At 44.8% G+C, this 12,086-nt stretch overlaps 1 protein-coding gene across 3 annotated transcripts in view; it reads right to left on the bottom strand.

The window, feature by feature from the left end:
• The window catches only part of Znf407 (zinc finger protein 407), a 395,230-nt gene extending 385,249 nt beyond the window's left edge, over positions 1–9,981 (bottom strand). The window contains exon 1 of one of the 3 annotated variants that reach the window (XM_052201475.1): positions 9,880–9,981. The gene's annotated coding sequence lies outside the window, so the exon portion shown is untranslated. The remainder of the gene's footprint in view (positions 1–9,879) is intronic. The other 2 variants (XM_052201476.1, XM_052201474.1) reach the window with 2 other exon arrangements.
• Between the last annotated feature and the right edge of the window lie 2,105 nt (positions 9,982–12,086).

Here is a 12,086-nt window from a genome sequence, read left to right as displayed (position 1 = left end):
AGGGAAGGAGAAAGGAGAGGGGGAGGGGGAAAGAGAGAGAGAATGAGAATATACATTTAATGCTTACGTTCTGAACCCTAGAGCTGTAAAGGAGAAGTATGTTGAGGGTGAGAGCCAATCAAAGAACATAATGGCCAGGTGGTGGTGGTGGTGGTGGTGGTGGTGGTGGTGGTGGTGGTGGCACACGCCTGTAATCCCAGCACTAGGGAGGCAGAGGCAGGCGGATTTCTGAGTTCAAGGCCAGCCTGGTCTACAGAGTGAGTTCCAGGATAGCCAAGGCTACATGGAAAAACCCAGTCTGGGAAAAAAAAAAAATCCCCCCCCCCAAAATTACTTCCAATGTCAACACTTTTAGCAAGCACTGTACTGGTGTTACAATAAATACATAAAAGATACCAGATCCCGTTTCTGAAGATTCTTAATGAAAATCACCTGATCTCATTTTAGAAAAGACTGTCATTTCTATTTCCTTCTTTCAATGACCTAAAATTTCTAAGCTATTTTTAAAACTGCATTACACCTTACTTTAAATTCTAATGGTCTTATAATTATATTTTAAATTAGCATGCACTCCCTTTAACTGATATTCTTCATTGAAAAATAATTGATCCAATATACCTCAAATTCTGCTCCATAAGTCACAATCAGCAGAAACCACTACTGAACTGTGTACCTCCAGAGAAGTGGCTGCTACTGTTTCTAGATTTCAGCCACACAGTTCCAGTCATAGTTATCGGTTCTTTCTACATAACAGTAACTGAAGAGCATGCGGAGCTTGGGTTACACGTGATGACCAAACCACTGCACTCACCTTACCTAGCTATATTTAAAACAATTTTTACAAAAAAGAAAAAAGAAAAAAAAGATGCACTGTCTAAGAGGAAACAAAAGAGAAGTATGAACATCAAACATGCTGCCAAGTATTAAGAATTAGAGCATGGAGAGTATCTAGCTTCTACAAATGGCAACAAAACAGGAACCTGAGTACCTAAAACATTGCTATTTTAAAGCCCAACATATACCTACATGTACTTTCATGTACCTACATATACCTGCATATATACTCTGCATTCACCTAGAAGGGGTCACCTATGATCACTTGTGTCTTAAATGCAGACAACTGTTGTGGAAGGTCTCTCATGGTCTGTCACCTTCTTGATAAGAGACTAAGTCTGTCAGAAACTATAACATCTCCTAACTGCAAATGCTTGACAAATCAAGATAGTGACAATTTTAGCACTTTGGTTATTAAACAAAAACAGTAGTACTGCTTGGTTCTGAAGTGCACTTGGCTTGGCATATGAGGATGCTGAAAACACAGTTCTCTTCCTCCACATAACCTTCCAAACGGTGGCAGTGACACCATGACAGCTTAACTTTATGCTTTAACTGATGGTTATAAAACAAAATCTCCAGAGTGGATTTTAATATGACAAAGAAATCAAGGATATCAAAATCAAGGGGGGAAACTGGCAAGTGTTGATTTCCCCAAAATGGCACCTTTTCTCAACAAACTGTCTACACAAAGTAGAGTAACATAAGCAGCCCAGACAGAAAAGCTGAGGAAGTCTGTCAGCTGCTGGAATGATAAAGACATGTATTACTTTGAAAACAAACCCACAAGGTAAAGAGTAACTTTGAAAGAAATGGAGACCATCCCTCACCAGTCTTCCTGTGAACTCATTCATTCCTATCTTGACCTGACTTTGGTTTGGTTTGTCTACCTGTGCATGTTTTTTTCCTTTCAATCTACATGGCATTAAACAGGTGGATTGCTTGCTCCCTTACAGCCCTGCCCGTGGGCAAGCTGTGTGTAAGGCAGGTGATGTAAGGCCACCACAGGAAGGAAAATCAATTGCTTAGTGGCACATAAACTTGGCAGTAACGTGCTCAGACCAGTGCCTGAAACAGAATAAGTGCTCCAGAAAAATAACCATCAAAATCATCAAAAACCAGTTTTCCTGACAGGTCTTTCACACTTCAAGATCACATCTTCATCTCCAGCTTACCTTTTTCATATAAACTTAAACAGTACCCACACAGACAGGCGTGCAAGTCAGAAATAATCTAAGATCTGAAGCACAGACCAATTTAAGAAGACCGTGTGTTACAACTGAGTCCTTCCATGTAGACCTCTCTCCCCACTTTGCTCTTACTACAAAATGCAGCTAATTTGACTCTTTTGTCTTTGGTGCTTTGGTGTTTCCTTTTTTAGTGCAGAGTATGGATCTAATGCTTTGCATATGCCAGACAAGCACAACCCAGAAAGCTACATTCCAAACCTTACTGCTTTTCATTAATGATGTCTATACTCTTAACAATAATGCAGCTTCCTTCTTTGTGTTTCTGAACCTTAAAAAATTAGGACAGGGGAGAATACAATATACAGTCTTCTACATTTACTTGTTTCCCCTCTATATTCATGTTCCTTTAGTTTGAGAGGGTCTTCCCTCTATGGTAGTTATGGTTATCAAGGTAATAAAGTGTGACTAGTGTCAAGCCTGTAATTGTCCCCTCAGGCTCCAGAGCAGCTGGAATGGGAGCGGTCCACAACACACCTGGCTTTACTCTAGCATTTGTCTCCAGGGGCTCAGGTAAAATTCCCTGGGGCAATGTTTCCCTGAGGGAATGTTACCTTCACAGAGTTTAAAGGTCCAAGCCAACAGGCAGACAGAGATCTCTGTGAGTCAGGGATATATAGTTAAAATCCAGTCTCAAAATAAATAAATAAATAAAATAAAATAAAATAAAATAAAATAAAATAAAAAAGCATCAAATCTCCATGAATGCTAAAAACTGTCTTAGCACGGTGAAGGGAAGACAAGGAGCAGGAATGTGAACACTCAGGTGCTGGAGGCGGGATTTCAAGTTCAAGGCTACAGGACAACAAAGACTCCAGAGAACTAATGAACTGGCGTGTATGCACTGCATCACTACCAGTTTACACTCCTTGCCTTACATTTGTTTGTTTTCTGCCCTCCCAACAATATTTTCAGGCCTTTTACATTGTTGCCAACCTAATGTACAAATTACACACCAGGGGCACCCACATCACTACCAGTTTACACCCACACTCCTTGCCTTACTTAAGTATTGTTTGTTTTCTGCCCTCCCAACAATATTTTCAGGTTGTTTACATTGTTGCCAACCTAATATACAAATTACACACCAGGGGCTAGAGAACAGCTAGCAGTTAAGAGCGCTAGCTGTTCTTCCTGAGGTCCAGAGTTCAATTTGCAGCATCCACGTGTTGGCTCACAACCATCCATAATGGGATCTGATGTCCTCTTCTGGCCTGAGCATATATACTCACAGAATACTCACACATAATTTTTTTTAACTACACAACAGTTTGGTCTTCCTAGTAGATACTAATCAACATTTTCACCTTCCTGTTGTGTGTTGGGGGTGGGGGGAATGGGCCATATGTGTAGACGTTAGAGAGCAACTTGGTAGTCAGTTCTCACCTTCCACCTAGTTCTGCCCCTGCGCTGTGTTCCTGGCTATCCAGCCTGCAAGCTTCGTAGCACTTCTCCTGTGTGCTGTCCACCTCACTAGGAGGCTGGGATTACAGACATGCACCAGCTTGTACTGGGCTTAATATGGGCTCATCAGGCTGCAGTGGATATCACTGTTACCTGCCATCTCCCTAGCCCTGGTCTCCTACTCTTACTGACATGTACTGCTTACCCATCGGAATGGTTTTAGCATTTGGCCAGTAGCATGTGCTCACACAATCGAGTCTGATCATTTCTGGACGGGTCTGCTTCATATACCAGCATCCATACTAATACTGCCAAGCATACTCTTGTTTGTCTTTTTTGGTTTTTTCGAGACAGGGTTTCTTTGTGTGGCCCTGGCTGTCCTGGAACTCACTGTGTAGACCAGGCTAGCCTCGAACTCAGAAATCCGCCTGCCTTCTGCCTGCCAAGTGCTGGGATTAAAGGCATGCGCCACCACCTCCCAGCACCAAGCATACTCTTTTCCCTTGTTCCTTCTGTGATAGATTCAAGAATCTCAATCAGTCATACAACTACTGCCCTGATTATCTTCTAAATACTCTACAGTTTCACCTTCAATATTTAAGTCTTTTATTAACCTGTACATGACTGTTTCTAATTACCTAAGTTAGAGACATCCCATGATAAGTTCCTGTCTGCTCTAAGTACACATATAAACAACTACAATTTTAAGGTATGAAAGTAGTGTGAGCGAGCCTGAAAGCTCTTGACAATTTGAGCCCTGCTTCTGACCTGCATTTCCCAGCTATACACAGTCTCCTAGAATATCCTGCCCTCTTTGAGGGTACCATGTACCCCACAAGTATCCTTCCTAACTCCTGCCATAACCTGAACCTACCTCCTCTCGGGCCCCACCACATAATAATATGTTTAATAATAAGACTCTAAGACTCTTTGGGGGCCGAATGGCTACAGTCAGACACCTAAGGACTAACAGTTAATAACAAATGTTAGGTAAGTAAATGTTCAAATATTATGGAAGTCAATGTACTGGCTTAGTGCCTACAAATAGGGGCTGTGTAGTCGCACTACCTTGACTGGAATCCCAGAAACACCATTTAAGTTTCACAAACTCCTTACCCTAAACTGTATACCATAGTTGATAAAAAGTAGTACACAGCTCAGAGAATATGCTGAGACTAAATGAGATTATGAAAAGTGTTTATACAAACTAAGAGCTCAAAACATTGTTATTTCCACTGAATTCTATGTTTTTTTTTAATTAACTTTTATTATTCCTTGGTACTAAGGCCTTAGTATTTCAGAAACTTCTAATTCTCTGGGGTACACACAAGAAAACCAATTTTTTTTTTCCGAGACAGGGTTTCTCTGTGTAGCCCTGGCTGTCCTGGAACTCACTTTGTAGACCAGGCTGGCCTCGAACTCAGAAACCCGCCTGCCTCTGCCTCCCAAGTGCTGGGATTACAGGCGTGCGCCACCACTGCCCAGCGAAAACCAAATTATTAAAAAGTAATAATACATGAGAAAATAACCATGTACATAAAACCAACAATGCTAAAAAGGAAAAATGAAACCTCCTTTCGGGGACCACCCATCCATGTCTACCATCTCCCCTGGATTCCTTCTCCAGAAGCACATGTAGGAAAATCCTGGATGTAGTTCTAAGACCCTGTACACCCTTTCTACTCTGATATGGCCATCACCCTCCATCTTCTTTGCAGCTACATCTTGGTTGTACTGTAGGTAGTTACAATGGATAGTTAAACAGAGCTGCTGGAAGCATAATCTAATTACAATACTGAGACAGTACAGTTGCATAATAACCAAAAAATAAGTCACTTTTCACCAAAAGAAATCTTTAATGAAGGTGTATACACGTAAGATATGGGTTGTGTGATATTTGAACCTGGAATGTCCCCACATGCTCATTTTTACCTCTTGGTGACAACTTGTGGCCTTATTTTTAAACTTGTAAATCATTTAGGAAGTAGAGCATATTGAGCAAAGATAACCAGGAGCAGGCCTTTCAAAGTTAGACCTTTGATTCCAACCTGTTTTCCCTGCTTCCTGGTCCACAGCACATGCCCTGCACTGCCGTGAGCCTCACCACCCTGTCCCCCAAGACCCTGTCCCCCACCACCCTGCCACCATCACCCTGTCCCCCACCACCCTGTCCCCCCAAGACCCTGTCCCCCACCACCCTGTCCCCCACCACCCTGTCCCCCATCACCCTGTCCTGCCTCCTTCCAGCTCCCTAACTCTATGGGCTGGGCCATGAACTTCACCATGCTTTCTTTCCTTTCAGCTCCTCAAACAATGAGCTAATAAATTTCTCCCCTGGGGGTTTCTGTCAGGTATTTTGCAAAAGTAACATACCAAAAAAAAAAAAAAAAACCCTCTAGAATGTTACACACAGAGAGTAACAGACAGTTTTCCTGGGACATTTAAAGACCACAATGTTAACAGAAATGCAGAAAGACTTCACTCATGACCTTTCAGAGGGGGGCATGTATCCTATTGGGTAATAGACTTGTTACATTCTGGCAAACAACCTACCTGTAGTTTGCTCATATTCTGAAAAATCTCAGCAGTGCTTAATTCAAAAGTAATGGCTGGAGAGAGGGTTCAGCAGTTAGGAGCACTGACTGCTCTTCCAGAGGTTCTGAGTTCAAATCCCAGCAACCACATGGTGGCTCACAATCATCTGTAATGAGATCTGATGCCCTCTTCTGGTGTGTCTGAAGACAGCTACAGTGTACTTACACTAAATAAATAAATAATAAATAAATAAATAAATAAATAAATAAATAAATAAATAAATCTTCAAAAATTAATTTCTATAAAAGCAATGGACTAATTTATATTTAAGTAAGAAAATTTCCAGACATCATAATAACTTGATTTATAGTGAGGACAAAAAAAAAACAGAGCACAAGGCTCTGAAAATCAGGCAATATAAGAAAGGGGTAAGAACACCTTTCAAGTTGTGGACAAAACAAGGACAGAAAATACTATAATCATTAAAGAGATCAACACCATTAAAAAGAAGCAGGACAAGGTACATTGTGATCGTCCAAAGTTTGCCTCACTGGGAAGACTCCAAGGAACAAGTGGGAGGCATGGCCTTGTTGGAAAAGCCTACTTTTTTTTTGGTTTTTTCGAGACAGGATTTCTCTGTGTAGCCCTGGCTGTCCTGGAACTCACTCTGTTTTTTGTTTTGCTTTGTTTTGGTTTTTAAGAGAGAGATCATTTTAGCGCTTGATTTTGGATTTGGTTTTTTCAAGACAGGGTTTCTCTGTATAGCCCTGGCTGACCTTGAACTCAGAAATCCACCTGCCTCTGCCTCCCAAGCACTGGGATTAAAGGTGTGCGCCACCAACGCCTGGTGGAAAAGCCTACTTTTAATGAGGGTTTTAAAATGTTTTAACCTCTCTCCTAGTCCACCACCCACTGGGGTTAGTGGAAAAGAAAGGATATGGGAGAAGTGAACCTGTTTAGAAATGGTTCTTTTGAGCAACACCTGTCTGTATTGTCTAGAAATCCATAGCTTAGTTCACAGTTCAGTAATGGCAGCTCAATCCACTCGCAAACAATTCACAAATACACCAGTAGTTTAGTGGACAGTCTCAGGATACTAATAGCGGTGGCACAACTTAACAGGAACTGCCGGGCCTTCGCCAAACTGGCATAAAGCAGGAGAGACCAGTAGGAATGACAGAAGTTCTTGGCTATGTCTCTCTCAGCAAAACAAAGATGAGTGAAGATGTGAGGCCAAAGCATTTAGCTATGCAAGCAGGCCCAGCTCAGCGTCACTGCCCACCGGGCCTACTTATACGCCCATCCAACATCATGCGTCCTCCACGGGTCTTGTCTTAGAGCTTGAAGTCTGTCTCAGCTGACATCACTGTTAATCAGCCTGAGTGTGAGGAAGTGGCACAAACTGTAGCACAGCAACAGAAGTTTTTTGTCGAGTTTCTCTCTACGGAATCCTGACAAACGGAGTTCAACTATGAAATGTGAGGCATCCCAATACACGTGTCATTAGCAAAGAACCCTTCACCTTGTGTCCTTTCACTGCTTGTTTTAGCAGAACCTCCTTTCACCTGTGTCTGCCTTAGCAAAACACCATCTAACACAACTGACTTTCCAAAGAACCCTAAGTTTCCACTTTGGGGGTGTGTCACTATAGATAGGCTTTGAGGTTTCAAAGGCCCAGACCAAGCCTGGTCTTGCTCTCCTTCTGCCTGGAACTGGCAGGCTACTTACAGGATGCAGTTTGTGCTAGAACTTCAGTCAGTCTCTCTTCAAACACATTTCTCCAGCATGCCCCTCTAATTCTGAACGCTATCTACTATATTCCGGGACAGGCCTCTTCTGTTTAAGTCAGTCAAAACCCATCCCTACAGTTGGCACCCAAATACTGAGTGGCACCACACACCTGGCCCTCAGAGAATGCTGTAGCAACACTAGATTGTACGGCCAATACCAACTAGTCACTTAGTCCTCCATTACTATCCATCAGTTTACTTGGGGCAATGGCTGGCACACAGCAAGCATGCCATGTTCTCTGTATGAACTCCACAGCAAGAAGCACCACCTTGCATTCAGAAACATCCACTGTCACAGACACTGATTTGACACTGAGTGACAAGGAACCACTTGGAGCTGCACAGCTCCACTCAATCGTGGATTCTTTCTATCACCTAACCAGGAAATAACTGTCTTGAAGGAGAGAAAAAAATTAGGAGTCTATGTCACCAGAGTCCTCCTTTTGGGAAACCCATCCTTTGACAAAGTACATACCTACTAACCCTTGCCACCACACTCAAATGCTATTTTCTGCAAGATTCCACCAACCCAAAAGGCAAGTAGGTATAATTTCCTCTGTATTTACAGATCTCTGTTCTAGCACATTTCTTAAAATAGCTGTCTCCTAAACCAGATCTCAAAATCACCTTTTCCAGCACCTGGCATGATGGCTGGCACAGACAAGAAGTGCTGCTTTACAGTGGAGACACTGCTTTAGTACAAAGCCACTCTGTGCTACTCTGCCACTTTTCTATAAATCCAAAAAAAGTTTTAAAAAATGTTTCCTAAATAAAAATAACTTTAATGGAACCAGTATTGTAATCAATTATTACACCTGCTATACCAGAGTTTATACAGAGTTTGGCAATACAATCTAGTGTTGATACAGTATTCTCTGCGGGCAACTGTAGTTATGGGTTTTGACTGACTTAAGAGTCCTATTTGTAACAAGACTTAGTACTAAACATTTGATTTAAATGTGAACATTAATTTTGCTCAAGTTATTTAACGGATGTTTGTACGTTGGGAGTAATTGCTACTAAACAAGACTGTCTTGTTTTATCAACTATGCAGAGTATGTGCAACTAACAGGAGATCTTCGAATACTTTCTAAGTAGTATCTTGTTTCCAAACGAACTACCACCCCACTAATTAGGTACATACTGTGACTATCCCTGTCACGTATAGGCTAAAAGTTATCACTCAAGTCAGTTATCATTAGATATGACCGCCCATAAGAAATCCGTGTGTGTGTGTGTGTGTTCACTGATTCCTGCTCCACCAAGGGGGTCCCATTCCAGAACTCTTTATAAAAACGGACCACTCAAAACCCAGCACAACCAACAGGGGTCAGCAGCTACTCTTCCCAACGCCCAGAAGACTGATCAGACAGAGGGAAGCACCGCCACCCGGTCGGTGCTCCTGGGGACACGGAGGTAAGGGAAGGGGCGCGCTGCCCACTGCCGCCGCAGCGGCCAGGGTCTCCCGACAGTCACACAGGACAGGAACCTCCCTTTCCGTCATGGGCTCCTGTCACCAGCATAGAATAACGGAAGAAGCGCGAGTGGCAGCAGCTTGGGCAGGGGAGCCGAATGCACCGAAGCGGGCGGCCCGGAGCCTGAGAAGGAAGCTCGCCCCTCGGAGCGGGCGCGGGGCAGCGCTACGGCTGCGGAAGCTAAGCGTGCTCCCTTAGGACGAGGAGGAGAACGGCCAGATCTCGGATCCGAGGACAACGCGGAGACTCTGAGCAAGGCTGTCAACGCGCCAGTCGAAGGCAAACCCGTGCCCAAGGGGCCGGAGAGGGCGCGAGGCCGCCGCGGCGCCGACTGCTGCAGCGCGGGGCGGAGGGCGCGGGGCAGCGGGACGTGCGCACCGACAGGCGAGGGCGTGGGTCCCGGCGTGCGGCGGGGCGGCGTCGGGCCCGGCGGGGAGGGGCGGAGGCGGGGGAGGGGGCGGGAGCGCGGCCGGCCCGTGGGCTCCCGACGCCGCGCCACCAGCCCGGGCCCGCAGGCCGCCGCCCCTGATCCCCGCGCCGACGCCCGGACCATCCCCGCCCCCAGATCCCCCGCCCCGCCGGAGAATAACTCACCTGTTTGTCGGGGAAATCGCTCCTGCTCGGCCCTCTGACTGACTCCTCCGGCTCACCGTCTTCCCTCTGGGAGGAAGAGGCGGGACTTCCTGTCTCTCCGTTGAGCCACTTCCGGCGGTTCCCAGGGCGACTACGCTGGATGGAGCACAGAACACCATAACCGAAAAACAAAGGTTTTACAATTCCCTTGGCTAAAGACCTAATTCACGTTCTCTGTTTTCCCTCGAATGGCCAGCGGCTCTGCGTGTCGACTTGTTTTTAACCCATCGGTACTTTCCGGAAGTTCCTACGGGAGAAAACAGGAAGTTCCACCCTCCCTGGTGGAAGGGAAACGGAAAGCCTAGAGAGTCAATCTGTAGGGCAGAAGATGTTTGGGCTTGGTGACGCTGGTTCTTCGTGGGAGGACAGTCGTCTTCCCGAGGATACTCAGCGGGACCGTACCCGCAGCACCCCGCGCCCTGTCTCCATCCCTCGAACCCGAGGGCGATGCTGGGAAGGGCAGGGGCGGGGCCTGCGCTAGGACCTTCCTCTGCATCTGGTCCCCCAAGGTGTCAGCTTAGAACCTCTGGGGTTCTCATATGAAAACTTGAGTGTCAAAGGTGCTACCCTAGATAATGAAAACAGATAACCCAACGACGCCAAAACAGGGTCTCCCATGTGTTGACCGGAGGGAGCCGCGAATCTAATGGTTCCTGAGAATAATGTTGAATTTTCATTGTGATTCATGCATCCACAGTAGGGAATTACAATGTAAGAGAATCAAATAACCATTTCCAAGATTACACAGCTAGTAAAAGTGAAACATAACGCTAAACTCCAGAGTCAACCTTTTCTAGTCTAAAGTGCTGACTCACAGCGGGGCAGAGGTGGTGCACGCCTTTAATCCCAGCACTTGGGAGGCAGAGGCAGGCGGATTTCTGAGTTCGAGGCCAGCCTGGTCTACAGAGTGAGTTCCAGGACAGCCAGGGCTACACAGAGAAACCCTGTCTCGAATAAAACAATAACCAAAAAAAGCCCTGACTCACATAGCCAAAATCAGTTTACACATCTAATCTTTAAAAGTACAGTGGACAGGGTAGGATGTGGCGCTCCAGTGGTCCCTGGCCATTAAGTAATTCCCACAGTGTCTACAGTTAGCAGGGTGAGTGGGAACAGCACGGGTACATAAGCTGAATAATAATTAGGAAGGGACTGGATGGTGATGTCAGGCGTCTTTAATCTCAGCACTCGAGAGGCACAGGCCTAGTAACTCCTTTGTGCTCCATTTCTCAAAAGTTCCAGTCTCTTCCCAGCACTTCTAATAACCTAGGAAGAGGGGACCCAGCACAATGAGGATCATTTCGGTCTCCAGTCATAATAGTCAATAATTATGTTACCACAACATCATAGGATTGAATTCATCTTTTCACCCATGTGATTTTAATATATTCCATCAGGGAGGTCAAACTTCGTGCAGGGGGACAAAGTGATTGGCATTATCTGGCCATTTAAGTCTAGAGACATAAGCTGGGCACTGGAAATTCTTTAATCCTAGCACTTGAGAGGCAGAGACAGGCAGATCTCTTGAGTTCAAGGCCAGCCTTGTCTACAGAGTGAGTTCTAGGACAGCCAGCTTAGAAAAACCTTGCCTCACAAAAAAAAAAAAAAAAAAAAAAAAAAAAAAAAAAAAAAAAGACTAGAAATAGGTCAGTAATAGAGCATGTGTGTGAGGCCCTGAGTTTGATCCCCAGAACTTCACACATTCCAAAGCCAGGATGTAGTGACACCACCAGTATGACACACTAGGAGGTCATTTCAATGTCAACAAAAAGGACTACCTGATCTGGTATAAGTAGCTAGAAGCCACTTCTAATTATACCTTTTTTAAACAAAAAAGGCAAATAGCACAGAGACACAGATTAGTTCATCTCTCAGCCTCATCAAAGACTCTTCTTTATGTAACAGCAATGAACACAAAGAACCCCCGCCTGATGGAGAATGAAGATAAGAAGCCATGAACCACTCAGCCCTACCCAAGAGTGGTGGCGCACACCTTTAATCTCAGACTAGAGAGTCAAAGAAAGGGGGATCTCTGTGAGTTAGAGGCCAGCCTAGTCTACAAAGGAAGTTCCAGGACAGCCAGGGCAGTTACACAGAGAAACCCTGTCTTGGAAAACAGGAAAAAAAAATTCTCAGCCCTACACGGAACACCTATAATAACTATTTGA

The sequence above is a fragment of the Apodemus sylvaticus genome, chromosome 13 (assembly GCF_947179515.1).
Source record: "Apodemus sylvaticus chromosome 13, mApoSyl1.1, whole genome shotgun sequence".
Classification (NCBI taxonomy): domain Eukaryota; kingdom Metazoa; phylum Chordata; class Mammalia; order Rodentia; family Muridae; genus Apodemus; species Apodemus sylvaticus.
The sequence above is the reverse complement of the archived record's forward strand: the minus strand, read 5'-3'. Positions and strand labels throughout refer to the sequence as shown.